The sequence below is a fragment of the Carettochelys insculpta genome, chromosome 19, assembly GCF_033958435.1.
Source record: "Carettochelys insculpta isolate YL-2023 chromosome 19, ASM3395843v1, whole genome shotgun sequence".
Lineage (NCBI taxonomy): Eukaryota > Metazoa > Chordata > Testudines > Carettochelyidae > Carettochelys > Carettochelys insculpta.
Genome location: NC_134155.1, coordinates 16,613,555 through 16,630,707, shown reverse-complemented (window position 1 = coordinate 16,630,707; position 17,153 = coordinate 16,613,555).

The following is a 17,153-nucleotide window of genomic DNA, read 5'->3' as shown; positions in this document are numbered from 1 at the left end:
AATAAGACATAGTTTAAAAAGTGGAAATTAAAGCCTACTAAGGAGAACAGAGAGTAGCATACACTCTGGCAAATGAAATGTAAAACATATAATTAGGCAGGCCACAAAAGACTTTAAAGAACAGCTAGCCAAAAACTCAAAAAGTGATAGACATTTTAACGTACATGGGAAGCTGAAACTCTGCTCAATAACCCACTCTGCTGCTGGACAATGGAGATGCTACAGGAGCACTCAAGGAGGATAAGGACATTGTGGAGAAGCTAAATGAATTATTTGCATCAGTTGTCATGGCTAATGATGTGAGTGAGATTCCCAAACCTGAGCTATTTTTTAATGACAAAGCTGAGGAACTGTCCAGACTGAGGTGTCATTAGAAATGGTTTTAGAACACATTCATGAACTAACCAGTCATAAACCACCAGGACCAGATGGTATTCACCAAAGAGTTCTGAAAGAATTTGAAGGTGAAATTGCAGAATTACTGTGGTTTGTAACCTAGCCTTTAAAGTCAGTTTTAAAACAAATAGAGGAAGTACTTCACACAATGCACAGTCTACCTGTGGAACTCCTTGCTGGAGGATACTGTGAAGGACAAGAATATGACAGGGTTCAAAAAGAACTAGATGCATTCATGGAGGATAAGGCCAACAATGGCTATTTGCCAGGATGAGCAAGGACAGTGCCCCTAGCTTCTGTTTGTCAGAAGCTGTGAATTGGAAACAAGTAATCACTTGAGCTACATCTACACTACAGAGATCTTTCAAAAGAAGCCCTTCCAGAAGATATCTTCCAAAAGAACTACTTGCAAAAGAGAACGTCCACTCACATAAAAAGCTTATCAAAAGAGGAATCTGCTCTTTCAAAAGAATGGGCCAGGGATTGAAAAATCAGGCCCCATGAGGATTGCTCTTTCGGAAAAAAAGGGCCTGCAGAGCGTCTACATGTATTCTTTTGAATGAGGCTTTCAACAGTGGACACCCCTTTCCGAAACAGGAAAGGAAGAGCAATTTTGAAAGGAGCACCACATTCTTTTGATTTACTTTTGAAAGAATGCTTTGTGTGTGTAGATGCTCCGCATGATCTTTCAAAAGAGTCCCTTCCTTCAAAAAATCTTTCAAAAGGACTTGCTAGCGTAGACGCAACCTTCATGATCACCTGCTCTATTTATTCCCTCTGGGACACCTGGCATTGGCCACTGTTGGAAGATAGGATACTGGGCTAAATGGACCTTTGGCCTGACCCAGTATGGATGTTCTTATGTAATAAATGTTAAGAATGGAAAGAAAAGTAAAGAGTCGTGTCTCCCAGGGGTCTATAGTGGGACCCCTGTGTGGAACACATTCATAAATGAGTTGGCAAAAAATGTAAGCAATGAGCTGGCAACATTTGCTGAGGATATAAAATCTATTCAAGATGGTTAAGCACAAAGCAGACTACAAAGGGATTTCACAAAAATGAGTGCATGGGCAACAGAATGGCAGTTGAAACTCAGTGTTGATAAATGCAGAGTAATGCACATGGCAAAATATACGCCCAACTATCCACACAAAATGATGGGGTCTAAATTAACTGAACCCCTCAATAGAGAGTTCTTGGACTCATTGTGAACATATCTATTTCATTAACAATTAAAAAAACAACCTAACAGAACCTGGGACTCATTAGGAAAAGGATAGATAAGAAAGAAAATATCATACTGCATCTATATCAGCGGTGCCCAATACACTCCCCATTCGCCCCATGTGGCGAACAGGGCAGCGCAGTGTGGCAAAGTGCAACTCAGCAGAGCTGCACACGTTGGGTACCCCTCCAGCTACTCTGCGCACACGCCCCACCATGTGGTGGAACAAGCGCGTGATGGCGGCGGCGGCGGCAGATCCTCCAGCCCCGGCAGACTTCAGCCGTGTTCCGGAGCGGTTTCGTTAGTCTTTAAAGTGCGACATTTCTGCTGCTTAGCTTTCATGCAGCCCTCCAAAAACTGCTTGAAGTCTTTCAGAGGCTATGTAAATCCCTGCTTGTGCTCTTCCACAGTGATAGGGACTGAGCCACCGAAGTTTGAAAGCAGCACATTGCTATTCCCACTAGATCTTCATAATACCAGAAGTCAGCTTCATGTCCATATTGGCTCAGTCTGGCAATTAATACCCTGGTTGCTTTTCAGCCGAGTGACATGGGACCAGGGCGTGCCTGGGGTTTAAATTAACAGCCATCTCCACCAGCATGTGCGAATATGCTGACTACGGAGAGCATGAGCTTAAAAAGCATCCAGTCTAAGATTGTAGCTAGCCCTGTGCAAGCACATCAAGCCCCCTTCTGCAGAGCCGCACGGGGCAGAGGTGGGAGGAGGGGAGAAGGTGGAGGAGAAGCAGCCAGCTCAGTCTCTGTGGAGCCAGCAGGCACCTTCACAGACAGCAGCTCTTTAGACACTGAGGTTTCTTTGAAACAACAAAACTCATGGACTGAATCTTTTCCCCACAGTTATTTAGAACCAGGCTGCCGATTGAGGGAGGGGGAGGTGCAAGGGGGCAATTGCCCCAGAGCAATTCAAAAGGCTTCAAGGTTTCCAGGTGCTGCTGCCACTACAGAGGGGTGGGATGGGGGAGCACTGAGAACTGGTGGGGTCTCTGACCTTGCCCCTTCCAGCTGAGGCCCCATCTCTTCTGGGAGCATGGAGTACCTCACCACCGACCACCACCACCCTGCCCAGGGGACCAACAAGGCTCTTGGCTCTCCTGTTCAAAGCAGTAAGACTGCACAGAGACATTTGCACTGGACAATGGAAAAAACCCATGCGCTTTACCCACAATTCCCTGCTCATGTCCCTCAGCCTTGCTTTGGCGGGACACCTCAAGGGTCATTCTGGGTCTCCACAGTCCTGAGAAGATGGCCAGCTGTGACGTGGACACCCAGGAACAGCCTATGTGCAATAAGCTGGTGGCCTGGAGGAACTGGGCTGAGAAGGGCACCCCAACCCTGCACCCCTCTCTGTGTGAGCGGAGTCATACTCAGGTCAGCAGGGTTCTGTGTGGAAACCTGACTTTATGGGCATGCAGCAGCTCATGCGTGTAGGGCCTAGATCTCAGCCCAATTCCTACACGTCACCAATTCACTTCACATAGACCATTCAATGGCCTTTCAGAGATACTACCTCTGCTAGATTTGAAACTTTAACCTACAGAAGAGAGGCACCTGACCAATGGTCCTTCTAATCTTTTCCATCCATGTGCGGAATAAGCTTTTTATGTGAATGTGCACCAGCAATAGAAACTCAAAACCTAGCTGCAGGTGCTCTAAAGAAGACCACCAGCTTTGTGTATTATATTGATTGGAGACAGAGAAACTGCTTCCCAGAGGCGTAACAAGGGTGAGGTGAGTGAGGCACATGCCTCAGGCACACAGCTGAGGAGGCACAGTTAAGACAGCTCCCTTACTGCTTCTCTCTCTGCCCCACTACACTCATACACACATGAAGATCTTTCAACTGGAGGGTAGAACGACCTGCCTTTATACCTTACTAAAACTGGCTGAACTGACCTGGGTTTCTTTTTCTGGTCTGGCTCCTACTTTATTCCCCTCGTGTGTGGAGAATCCAGCACATGGAGCTGGCAGCAGCAATATTTTTAAAAGCCGCTCCGAGCTGCCTATGGCTCTTTAAGGAGCCATTTGCGGCTCCAGACACTGCCGCCTGACTCCTCCTCCGGCTCCCTGCCCTACCATGCAGAAAGAGCAGAACTCAATTTAATTGGTTTAACGGCTATCAGGAAGGATCCAGACATTAAAGCAATTAAATTGAGTCCCATTATTTCACCACAGCAGGGCAAGGAACTGCCCACGCTGCAGGTGGGAGAAAGGAGAAGGAGGGCTAGGGGGAGCCACGCAGAGGAGGTGGAGGCAGCAGCCCAGCGAAGGAGCAGCTGGGGGCAGCAGTGGCAGCACAGAGCTTGTGTGAGCTAGGTGCGGGGGTTGAAAGGGCTTTAAGCCTGGGGGTGGGGGGCCCTTTGGGGCTGAGAGGGATAAGCTTGGAGGTAGGGGTTTGAAATACTTGTGTTACTTTTGAAATTGAACAATAGTAACAGAGAGGTAGCCATATTACTCTGTATCTTAAAACAGAAAAGCAGTCATGTAGCACTTTAAAGACTAACAAAATAATTTATTAGGTGATGAACTTTCGTGGGGCAGACCCACTTCTTCAGGTCTGGAGATGTACCTATTTCCAGTACAGAACTATCTCCAGACTTCAAGAAGTGGGTCTGCCCCATGAAAGCTCATCACCTCATAAATTATTTTGTTAGTCTTCAAAGTGGAACATGACTAATTGAACAATGATGCTTGAAAAATATGCATGTGGAGAAAATTAGATCCACCGATGTTATTGCAAAGTGACGTGTTTGATGTTTTATGCCTGCAGTGTCCAATACACTTGGCAAATGGGAAACTGTGTTGTGGAGAAATGGAGCACCTTCCGCCTGCTCTGCGCACGTGCCCTACCACTTGGCGGCTGTTTTGTGTGCACCCCGTGGCTCTAGCCGTGGCTCGCTCACTTGTGTGTGGCGGTGGCTCCAGACACGGCTTGTGCGACATGACTCTGGTGAGTAATCTCAGGGGGCAGTTGCAGGCTGAGAGGGGTTAAGCCTGGGGATGTGGAGGCAAGTTTGGGGCTATTTTGTGTTTGGCCCCCCGGCATATGTAAGAAATTGCCATGTGGCTCCCCCCAATGAAAAAAAGGTTGGCCACCCCTGTGCTAAGCTGTGTTTGCTCATGCCTCGCACCATGTCAGCGCTTCTGCCCATGCTAGGGCAACCATATCTCCCTGTCCCAAACATGGGACAGGGGAATATGGTGAGGGGGGAAGGGAGGCAGCTCCTCCAAGCCGTGGGGGGCTGGGAAGGAGGTGGCAGCCACTGGTGCTCCGCAGGAGCCCAGGAAAGGGGCAGCTGCCCATTCTCCCCCAAGGCTGTGAGCTGGGCGGCAAACACAGGACAATTAGTCCATTTAAAAAAAAAAATCAAGACATCTTTTTGGCATCCCAAATACGGGACTGTCCCACCCAATATGGGATGGATGGTCACCCTAATCCACATCGACGATGGTCAACCATCCGCTGCTCGTTAGGGGTGCCATTTCCTCGGGGGCATATCTTTTTTAAACTGGTATAGTAAAATAATATGCTTTGCAATGAAGATTTTGTCCAATTTTGTTTTCTTTTGGGCAAGTCTTTTGTTAAAATGGATACTGCTAATCTTCAAAAAGCAGCAGTACATTTAAGTTTTAAATATGACAGTGATTTGAATGCCTTAGAAATATCATCAGACATTCAGCGTTTTAAACACCAGGCGTGAGCACTGTTGCCAAATGTTTCATCTGTGACTAGTTTAGGCCTTCTACAGTTAATTCATGAATATAATCTGGCCAAATCTTATCCAAATTTGGAAATCGCCCTGTGATGATTTCTCTGCTTGACAGTGACTGTGGCTTCTTGTGAAAGAAGCTTTAGGAAAGTAAAATAAACTAAGAACTACCTTCGAGCATCCATGGGTCAGGAGAGATGACCAAATATGTCCATTTTATCAATAGAACACAAGGGCTACGTCTACACTAGCCAAAAACTTCGAAATGGCCATGCAAATGGCCATTTCGAAGTTTACTAATGAAGCACTGGAATACATATTCAGCACCTTATTAGCATGCGGGCGGCCACGGCACTTCGAAATTGATGCGGCTCGTCCAGACAGGGCTCCTTTTCGAAAGGACCCCACCTACTTTGAAGTCCCCTTATTCCCTTCTGCTCATAGGAATAAGGGGACTTCGAAGTAGCTGGGATCCTTTCGAAAAGGAGCCCCGTCTGGATGAGCCGCATGGCGGTGAGCCGCATCAATTTCGAAGTGCCGCAGCTGCCTGCATGCTAATGAGGCGCTGAATGTGTATTTCAGCACTTTATTAGTAAACTTCGAAATGGCCATTTGCATGGCCATTTCGAAGTTTTTGGCTCGTATAGACATGGCCAAAGTAACGAATAATATTCATTTCAGTGCAATTATTCATGAGTTCACCTCATTAAAAGCATGCAATGTACAGTTATAAACAAATATCTAATAGTACCTGACATGGTGATATTTTATAATTATATGTATAGATTATATGTATTAAGATACATATGTATTGATTTATTTATTATTGAATAAGATTTCCATAAACAATGTATTAACATTATTATGTATAGTCACCTCTTCTACAAAATAATTTCTATGAATATATGAGGGGGTGCAATTTTATATTCTTGCCTCAGGTGCAAAATTACCTAATTACGGCACTGCTTCCCATGTTTTTATTTTATTATAATATGGCTGTATTTCCATCTGATCCCATTGCTATTTTTAATAGATGCCTTATTGAGATTCAAATTAATGTTTCAAATCCTCACTTCTTTGCATAATTCTTTTTAATTAACACTTCAAAGGTTTAAATGCAAGATCTGTGCTATTTCCCTAACGAAGTTCTACTGAACCTCACTCACCCCAAAGCTCACCCTCTACAACTCTGGGGGCTAGAGCAACACAAGTGTCTTACAACACCCTCCCCACAACATGGTGTGATCTGGCTTTCTCTTCACAATCTACAACTCAATACAAAGACAAAAGTGTGAAAAAATCTCTGTGTGAACAGAGTTTGCCATACTTAGCAAAGCTCAGTTTAGTCCCTCCTTGTATGTGTGTGTGTATAATGTAAGCAATCAGAATGGCATCAACATTTCTTGTCTTCAGGCATGGGGAAACTAGCTAACTGTCCCCTGCTACATATGTTCAGAGATTTCATGAGAACTAGAATTATGAGCAGTTCATTATCTATTCACTGGGTGGGGAGGGAAGGGAAGGGATTAGAAGAGGCTAAAGTCTGACCAAATATTTGGCACATGCCCTGGGCTTTCATCCGCAGATTGCTAAGGAGTTTTCAAAAGAAGGTTGGTATCAATAGTCTTGGGGAAACCGAGGCACCAGGTGGCAAACATAAGGTGATATGGTGGTTCAATAGGAAAACCAAAAACTGAAACCAGCTGTCTTGACTCCTGATTACAGAGTGATGGGCCCAGATGGTCAAAAGTATTTAGGTTCCTTTGCACTGAGCACAACTCCTGTTAAGACTCTGTATCGTAGCAATCAATTAAGAGCAGCACCTGCTCTTTAACTCCCTATCTGTTTTGCCAGTTATTTCCAACATTTATTCCTGCAGGAGACTGGGAGCGTAGGAATCGAATCTGGGTCCTTTTCCTGCCCTCTGAAGCCACTCTCTTTCATTGATATATTGGGTTCATAACTGCACTACAGGGTCTGTTTTAAAAAAAGGAATTAGGTCATTCCAAGGAACAGAGTCTATGTTTATTCAATATTTCATAATCAAGACAGCTAACTCCCTGAAGGACCCAATGAAGTAATATACAATAATATCAATTAAAGCTATCAAACAATTAAAATTAATCATGATTAATTGCACTGTTAAACAATAATAAAATATAATTTACTTAAATATTTTCAAATTTTTTTTACATTTTCAAATATATTGATTTCAGTTCCAACACAGAATACAAGGTGTACACTAAATTTTTTTTAAAATGTTCTTAAATTCACTTAACACATGTGCTATAAACCAAATCACTTTATCACGAAACTTACAAATGTATAAACATGTACAGAAAATGGAATTCAAAAATAAAACAATGTAAAATTTTAGCACCTGTAAGTCCACTCAGTCCTATTGTTCACCAATCGCTCAAACATATCTGTTTACTTTTGCTGGAGATAATACTGCCTGCCTCCTGCTGCAATCTCACCTGAATGTGAGACCAGGAATTCATTCGACACTGTTGTAGTTGATGTTGCAACACATTTACTGGCCAAATTCACTAAAGCATGTGCAGCCAACCCTTTTGTATCGGGGGCCACATGGATATTTTTTAAATGTTGCAGGGGCTAAGCACAACATAGCCTCAAACCTGCCCCCCTGTCCCCAGGCTTAACCCCTCTCAGCCCCAAACTCGTCCCCCCATTCCCAGGATTAACCTGCCTCTGACAGTGAACCCCACACGCTGCTGCTGCTCCACTGTGGCTGCCGCCTCCTTCTCAGTAGGGCTGCATGGCTCCAGCAAGAGCAGACTTGGTCACCCTCTGTCCAGCTCTCCTGCTCACTTACCCCACCTGCAGCATGAGTAGCTCCCTGCCCTGCTGCTCTGAAATAATGGAAATTGGATTAATGACTGGATCCCTGCTGCCACCCTGCCGACCATTAAACTAATTAAATTTAGGTCCATTATTTCAGCCACAGCAGTGTCTGGAGCTACAAGCAGAGTCAGTGGCAGCAGCATCTGGAGCCATAAGTGGCTCCTTAAAGAGCCACATGTGGCTCCGGAGCCACAGGCTGCCAATCCCTGCCCCAGCCTGACTACACCCCACGCTTACTTTGCTGGCTTAGGTAAAATGGCACCACTGCCATAAGAAAAGGCTTTTTGGGCTGGATAAAAATGCTTGGGGGGTTGGATTCTGGACTGGTGGGGCACCTGTCGGCCACCCTTGCACTAAAGAGTCATATTTCCCTTGATGCTTCAACCACCATTCCAAAGGACAAGCGTCCATGCTGAGGACAGGTTCTGTTCAATAATGATCCAAAGCAGAGCAGACCGACACATATTCATTTTCATCATCTGAATTAGATGCCACCAGCAGAAGGCTGGCTGTCTTTTTTTGGTGGTTTGGTAGTTTCCACACTGGAGTCTTTTAAGATTTCTGAAATCGTCTCTCTAAGATTTTGAAAGGCACTTCAGCTTCTTAAACCTTGGGCTGAGTGCTGCAGTTATCTTTAGAAATCTCACACGGGCACCTCGTGTTTTGTCAAATGCTCGGTGTGCTGAGTCATCATCCCAGATTTTAATAACAGAAAATATAGGGCAGAATGCAGGTAGCACAGAGCTGGAAAAAGACAGTTCTCCCCGCTCCCCCAAGGAGTGCCGTCACACATTTAATGTACATATGATTTTTAAACAAGCGCCATCAAAATGGAAGCGTGTTCTTTGGCATAGTGGATGAAGCATATGGGGCATAAGCATGTTTAGCATATCTGGCATGCAGGGGTGTCTTTGAGGGGGGCATAAGAGGGTATGTGAACCCCCAGATGCCATGGGTGCAAGGGCCAGCAGAACCAGAGCCTCTGGCCAGCCTGGGGGGCTACTGGGGGGGATGGGGCCTGTCACCAGCAGCAGGGGTTGCCCCACTTCCACGCTCATCATTGTCAGAGATATGTGGAGTTATGTGGCCCTAGCTCACTCTGCTCCCCCAGATCCTAGGGGGAGACGATGGGACCACTCGCTACACTCACCAGCAGGAAGTGCAGTGACATGATCAGGTGACTGCCAGTGAGGGCGGGAGGGTCTGACCACTGCTTGAGGCATCAGCCCCTCAGCCCCAGTTGCGCCCCCAGGCCACGTCACTTGGGGAAGCGGGGGAAGGAGGGGCAAAGTAGCTGGAGAGGAGTGGATGGAGCAGGCGCAGGAAGAAGCAGAGCCGGAGGAGTGAGGCGGTTTGTCCTGACCCTCCCCCTGGCTAGCGGTGGTGCGGGAAAGAGTCACTTGGGGGGGTAGTTGTGTGGCTGGTGCTGCCTGTGTCCCTCCTCACCCACTGTCCCTCCTGGCTGTAAACAGAATGTCTCAATGTCGGCTACAGACCTCCCAAGTGGGCACTCGCTCTCACTTTCCAGTGATGGTACATTTATGGGGGACGATGCTGCCCACTTCTGAAAGGCAAAGACAAACCCATTTCTCTTAGCAACGGGCTGGAGGAGGAGGACAGAGCGGACCTGTAGGCCTCACCGTTTTACACGCTTTTGATTTTGAGTGCAGTTATGCAACAAAAACAAAATCCACCTCTGTGAACTGCACTTGCACGACAAGGAGATTACACCTCAGCCCTCGCACATGGAGACTTGAAAAATACCTCATTGTTTATCATTCTTACAGTGCAAATATTTGTAATCAATCAGTATTCTATTATCAGTCCCATTAAAACAGTGATGAATCATGATTAGTTTTTTTTAAATCATGATTAAATTTTTGAGTTAATCGTGTGAGTCAACTGTGATTAATCAACAGCCCTAATAGCAATCCCAATACAAAATGCTCACACCTCAGTTTACAGTGGAGAAGCAACAGCCTCAGGCTAGCAGAGAAGGTAGGACATGAGTTATGACAGGCATTGGTAATGACATTTAGCAATGACTCACCCTTTTCTAGAAACCAGCAGCAGAAGATTTAAAGCTTCATCACAAATATTAACTCTGCAAGCTTCTCAAACAGGCCCATAGATGAAGGGAACTGTCTCCCCATAACAGAGCAGGGGAACCGAGGCATAAGGGGATTTACACATCATATTTGTGGCACCGCCAGGAACAGAATGTGAACCTCCATTCTGAGCCTCTCCTGACAAAACGATCAGATGTGCTCTTACCTCATGGAACTCCCAGTTCAGGAATAGAGACCTGTTTCAAAAGTGGTACATGCCTCCTCTGACCTGTCACTCAAAGCCAATATCAAATTGAACGTGAAACCAAACGTGAAAACAACAAAGTTGCTTTAAAAATGTTTAGGGCATGTTTCCCAGAGCATTTGTCCCTGCCCTTACCGCATCTGGCTGGGGTGGGAAGCAGGTGGATTTTCAATGGCAGTTAGACATTTTAGGAGATTTTTCAAAAAACATCCAAACACCCATCTGCCTTTAAAAATCTGACCCCGATGGTCCCACTGCCAGTAAAGATCCTCACCTGGGACTAGAGGCAAAGCTCATTGAAGTGAATGGGCCAGTTACCTTTGACGCCGAGGGGCTGGAAGCCAGGCCATGGAATAAGCAGCTCAAGCTAGAAGGAAGTGTCTCAGAGCGGCAGCCATCTTTGTGTTCCCTGCACAGTGCCTAGCATGGTGGGGTCCTGGTCTAGAATGAGGGCTCCTAGGTGCCACAAGAAGACATAATTAAGTGTGCTGACACAGAAGTGGCCTTCTGAGCCCTGGGTGGACTGACCTTCCCTCACTACTAGACACCAACCCTTCCTGCAGGCCCAGCCAGTTTCCTTGGGCTCCACACATTCAGGGCCCAGTGCTCCAACTGGCAAAAATTTTAGAGTATTTCTTTCGCTGCCCAGGTCTATTGTTCTCCATTGTAATCGACAGTTGGTAGGGGATGCCTGGCCTGGTCTCTGTAACCCCTCAGCTGGGTTTCATTTAAACTATAGCATCCAGCACCCACTGGCTGAGCCCCACTGTCAGCATGCTGCCTTGGGCCCTGCAAATATTTTGGCTGCCCCTGCCTTCCTGACATCTCCTGGCACATAGATGCCATGCAGCCGAGACCCTATGACAAGAAAGCAGGAGCCCAGATGCCTGACCAGCCTCAGTCTGTATAGCCTCCACAGGAAACCCCACGCACAACTCTGACTGAGTCCGCTTTGGTGTTTTCTGCAGCGAGACAGCTTAAATCCATAGGTGACCCAGAGCCAAAGCTCTGCGAATGTCCACATTTACCCACTAACTGCTGGCAAGCTCCAGCAGCAGAGGGAAGACTCGAGGGCGTCACAACAAGAAGTCCTGTGGCACCTTATAGACTAACAGATATTTTGGAGCATAAGCTTTCATGGGCAAAGACCCGCTTCGTCAGATGCATCAGATCCATTAGAAGGAGTCAGCAGCTGCTAGGGATGGGTAGAAGATAGAGGGAAAGGAAAAGACCATGAGCAGCACGCCACATGCCTGCAGGAGCAGCTGAGTGCCGGCAGTGGTACCAGAGGGGCAGGGCTGCCAGCCCAGAATTTAAAAAATAAGGGATGTTTCCGAGCACTCTGCCCTATGCCCTCCTCGTGCTATTGCATCATTATCAATAACAACAGGAAGCAGTGTCCCCTGAGGCCATCAGGGGAGTTTCTTGGTGCTTTTGCTGCACTCAGCCCCTCCCAGTCTGATACAGAGATTTAACCAAAAAAAAACAAAAAAACAAAAAACTGTCCCTTGCAACCAGGGGCTGTGGCAACCCTCTGGTGAGCTGACAAGGGGTGCAATGACAGGCTCACCAGAGACGGAAGCTGCTGCCTCCTCTTCAGCTTGTCCCCCCCAGAAGCCTGAGCCTCCCCCCCCACCCCACCTTCCATTGCCCTCTTGACGCCCAGAGCTCCAGGCAAAGCTGCAGTCTGAAGGGACCTCATGTGGCACCTCAGCGCTGCCTGCTTGGGACAGTTGAAGCTGTGAGGGAAGCACGGTTCTGCTCCATGCATGTTCTAGAACATTCCACGTTTATCACCTACCCCTAGAGCGAGCAGCGCTCCCGTTTTCATGGGGGAAAGTCCCGTATTCTTGGCCTTTTCTTTTACAAAAAAGCCAGTTGTCCCATATATTCACTCCCCTGCTGAGCAGCCCTTTCCCCAAGTCAGCGCAGATGCAGGTAAAATCAATCAGGGGCTCGCCAGACAGCACATACTGACTGACCAGCACAGCAGCAACAGGAGGAGGAGATGGGGCCCTGCCACAGAGGTAAGGCAGGGTAGGCTGGGGGGTAGGGCAGTGTGTTTTGTCCAACCTCTAAGATTTGAAGGGGGACTGGTCACCCCTGCAGACAGGGAAACCCCTGCAGGGAGGTGGCCCAATCCCCACCACAGGACAGCTTCCCGTGTAGGTGCTTCCCCACCCGCACAGGGCAGCTGCCTCCACAGGTAGGGAGCCCCCAAGGCTGGGGAGCTCTCCCGTGGGGCAGCAGTGCTGTTGCCAGCACCCCAAGGCATGGGACAGTCAGGGAGGTCCCCTGTGGGGCAGAAGCCCCATTGCTGGTGCTTGGAGGTGTGAGGCAGTTGGGGAGGTCTCCCACTGGGTCGCAGCCCCATTCCTGCCACCACAAGGTGTGGGGCAGCCAGGGAGGTCTCCATTTATGGCACCTGGAGGCAGGGGGCAGCTGGGAGCTGCAGCTGCCCCCCACAGGGCAGGATACACCACAGGACAGCCACCACTGGAGCCATGGAGCATCCCTGAAGTATTCCAGAGCCCAGCAGTGTGGGGCAACCAGCGAACTCCTCCCCCCACTTCTGCAGGGCATCCTCAGAGATCCTCCATGGGACAGCAGCCCCATTCCAGTGCCCTGTGGCATGGGGCACCCAGGGAGCTGCACTTACTTGGCTGCCCTAGCTAGGGAGCTGTACCGCGCCTCGGGGTGTCCCATATTTGGCCTAGGTAAATATGGTCACTCTACCTTACCGATGGGTCCAGAGCACATGTGTTCTCTGGTTATAAGTGACAGGACCCGGGTGGTGGTGTTTGACAGGGTGCCTTGCCTACAAACTCAGCTTGAGTGGTAGTAGCCAAAGTGGGTTCTCTCCTTTAGCTCAGGGGTGGGGAGTCTATGGCCCACAAGCAATATTCCTGCTGAGGTTTTGTCCATCCATGTGCAGAATAAATTTTGTTATGCGCACTGAGGCATGGTGGCTGTGCACCACCAGCAGAAATACATGCTGTGGGCCCTCTGCATCAGCTGGGTGTCATCTGAATCTCTCCTGGGCAGCCGCCCAAGCAGCCAGCTCACAGGGAACACTGCTACAGGCTGCATCCGGCCCCCTGCTCATTTTCATCTGTTCTATGGCCCACATACGTTCAACCCAGGAAGGCGGCTGGTGTGGAGGCTCAGGGCCCATGGCAGAGCAAGCTGGTGCTTGCAGCTCCAGCCCCATGGTGGGGGCTTGGAGACTCAGAGCTTTCTGATACATACACAATCCGCTTGCCATTGCTGGGTTTGCAGCAGCATCACTGATAGGGATTAATAAACTGCTGATGAGGTACAAGGAGGACTAGATCTCAGTTCTCCCCTTCAGAGCCAGGCCAACTCTGTGGGGCTACTTGGAGCTGAGAGAGACACAAGCCCTAAGGAGATTCGTTTTCACCTGTTCAGTTTTCAGGGCAGAGCTGACTTTTCCAAAAAGATTGCAAACTGCATTGACAACTGATGTTGTTCAGCAGTCATGAGCCAGGCAACCAAAAGCCTGCCAGATTGGCTTAACCCCCTGCTATTTACAAGAAGTAAATCAATAAATGGAGGGCTCTCTTTTTTATTTCTTTCCTCCTGTTAATTTTCAGTTATGTTTTTATTGCTGTAGCATGATACAAAACTGTGACAGGATCTAACAAAAGCTTGAACCAATAGCATGCACTTGGCTCAAGTTCCCAAGCCTCAATCTGAAGCTATTAGTGCTAGATACATCCTTTAAAAAAAATGGGAGCTGAGATTCTGATCAAATTATTTGTCCAGTGGGCCTGAGGCCTCACAGGCCCCATTGTGAGAGCTGTCAGTGATGTACAGGAGCAAGGATGTAATGGCCTCCGTTTGTACCAACGCAGATTAAAGGCTTGTCTGCACTAAGGGGAAGGTGGATGATGCCACAGTCAATCTTCGGGGTTTGATTTAGCACGCTTAGTAGGGATGTGCTAGATAGAACCCTGAGGGCACCTCAGTTGACCATGGTACTCCTTGCTGTCACAAGGAGCAAGGGGAGTTGACAGGAGGGTTTCTCCCATCAACCTCCCGCAGCAGGGCCATGCCGGAAATTTGACCTAAGGTACATCAGCTCCAGCTACACAATTCCCGTAGCTGGATTTGTCTCATAAGTCAAATTTCTTTTCCAGTGTAGACATGCTCTTAAACTGGCTGCTAGGAGATCCTTCTAGCTGTAAGGAGAGTTAAGTCCTGGAAAAAGTAACCAAGAGAGGCTGTAAAATCCCGGTCAGTGGCAGTTTTGAAGAACACATCAGACAAATGCCTGTCAGGGATGGGATAGGTATACCCAGGCCTGCTGATATGGCACAGGGGAGCAAAGGGAACAGGTGCCCTGCAGGCTCAGCATTTCAAAGGGGCCTGGAGCTCTGGCTGTCACCTCCACTACTTCGGCAGCAGTGGCTGGAGCTCCAGGGCCACTTTGAAGTGCCGTGGTAGTTGTGAGGGAGGTGGGAGGGGCCCAGTGCCACTGTCGAGCTGGAGCTGAGGGCTGAATGTCCTAGGCCCCACCCCCTTCCCACCTTGCATGGAGCTGGGCCCCCGTCTCACCTTGCCCCGGGGCCTGTGGCAGCTGTGGGTCCCACTGGGTATACATAATCCAGCCTCCAGATAAGTGAATAGACTGGTTGGTTCACCTCTTGAGGTTCCTTCCAGCTCTCCACTTCTTGGGTTATATGACATGACACAGAAATTCATGTCAAATAAAAATATAGCCCCCCCGCCCCGCCTCCTGCAATGAGGTCAGCCTGTACAGAGCCCCTGCCTACACCCAAAGCTCTTATGCCTTAAACAAGCACAGGTTCTCATTGCAGGATCAGAGCCCTTCGGCCTGATGTGCAACACACTCAGTAATAAATCTCCATTTTAGTTCTTCCAAGTGCAGAAATGATAAGACACAAACAAAACTATATAATTACAGTTTAATTAGAGAAAGTCCCAGACATGTTGACATGTAGTTTGACAGTGGTCTTTGTTCAGCTACAAAAGACATTAATTTGCAAATACACTTAATATTCTTTTTTTTTTCTGTGTGTGTTATTGGGTGTGCTATTTTAGAAGTCTGTCATACAGATAGAAACTGGACTAAGTATTCCAGCAGCATTTCACGCAAAGGACTCTGCCTTTGATGTTCCCCTTGATAACATTTTTCTGCGCCCTGACTGCATCAAATTAAATTCTGATTACTCTGATAGTGCAACATAGCTCCCAAATGCATTCAGGCGACTTTTTTGTTCTGCAAGGAAATTAGCTGTTTGGGTGCAGATGCTCATTAGAGAGCAGAGGGAGCGGGAGAGGGAAGGAAGAAATACACTCACAATAGCGACTGCATCTCTTAGCACCCCAAGACCCTAAATTTTGCATAGTAAGCAGCAGTTCCCAACTTTTTTTGAGATGGGGACCCATTTTGACAATTCAGTAAGAGTTTGTGACCCAAGGCAATTCAAAACTGGGGAGAGGGAGGTTCTCCCCTGGGAAAAATAGTTTATAAATCTTGATCCCCCCCGCATACTTAAACCCCTCACAGCCCCAAAACACCTCCCTGCCCCCAGGCTTAAACCCTTCGCAGCCCCAAAATGCCCCCCACCTATCTCATGAGTACGACTGCTGCTGTCCACTGCTCCTTCACCAGGCTGCTGCTTCTGCATGGCTGCCCCCAGCCCTCTTACTCTCTCCCCCATCTACAGCGTGGGCAGTTCCCTGCCCTGACACTCTGAAAGGGGACTCCATTTAATTTGTTTAATGGCTGGATCCCTTCCATCAGTCATTAAATCGAGTCTCGTTTCAGTGCAGCAGTGCAGGGACTGGGAGGAGGAGTGAGCAGCGGCGGCAGCAGGAGCTGCAAGTAGCTCCTTAAAGAGCCACATGCCTCAGAGCCGCCCAGCTGGAGACCCTTAGAAAATCTAATGGCAAACTGTATTTGGGTCCCAACCCATAGGTTGGAAACTCTGGCTTAGTTGAATCAAACTCCTCAGCCCCTGGTTTCCAACGTGTAACTCAGGGATGTCAAACCCCGTCCGTGAAGAAGACTGAACTGTACTTTGAATCTTGGTCCACAGCCCTAGGTAAATACTTAGGGCTCCAGATGACCTCCATCCACACCAAAGGGAGCTTTGCTCAAAGAGCAAGAGTAGAATTCAGCCCTTCTGGAGGAACTACAGCTGTGGTTGTGTTATCTGTTGTTAGAATAAGCACCCCGTGAGATAAACAACCAGGGCATTCACAATTAAGCAAGTCCTTCAGGCTGCTTGCAGACTCAGGCCTGGCCCTGCTGGACAGCTGTCTGCACAGGTGTAGCTACACAAGTGTAACCCCCTTGTGCAGGTATAAGTGACCAGCATGGTTATCAAGGTGGCTCACAAAAATGGAATTTCTGCAAGTCACTTTACACGAGGGGTTTGCACTGGTGCAGCTAGCTTGGTGTAGTCACATCAATGCAAAAATCCCCTGGGTAGCCTCACTGCATTAGTTAGGCCTGGGACATGATTGGAAGGTTTCTTGACAACCTTGAACATCTGCAGAATCCAGCTTTCCCATGTGCCCACATCAGCTGGCTCATGTTCAATGCCCCGACACAGAATCTAGGGCTGGCAGCACAGA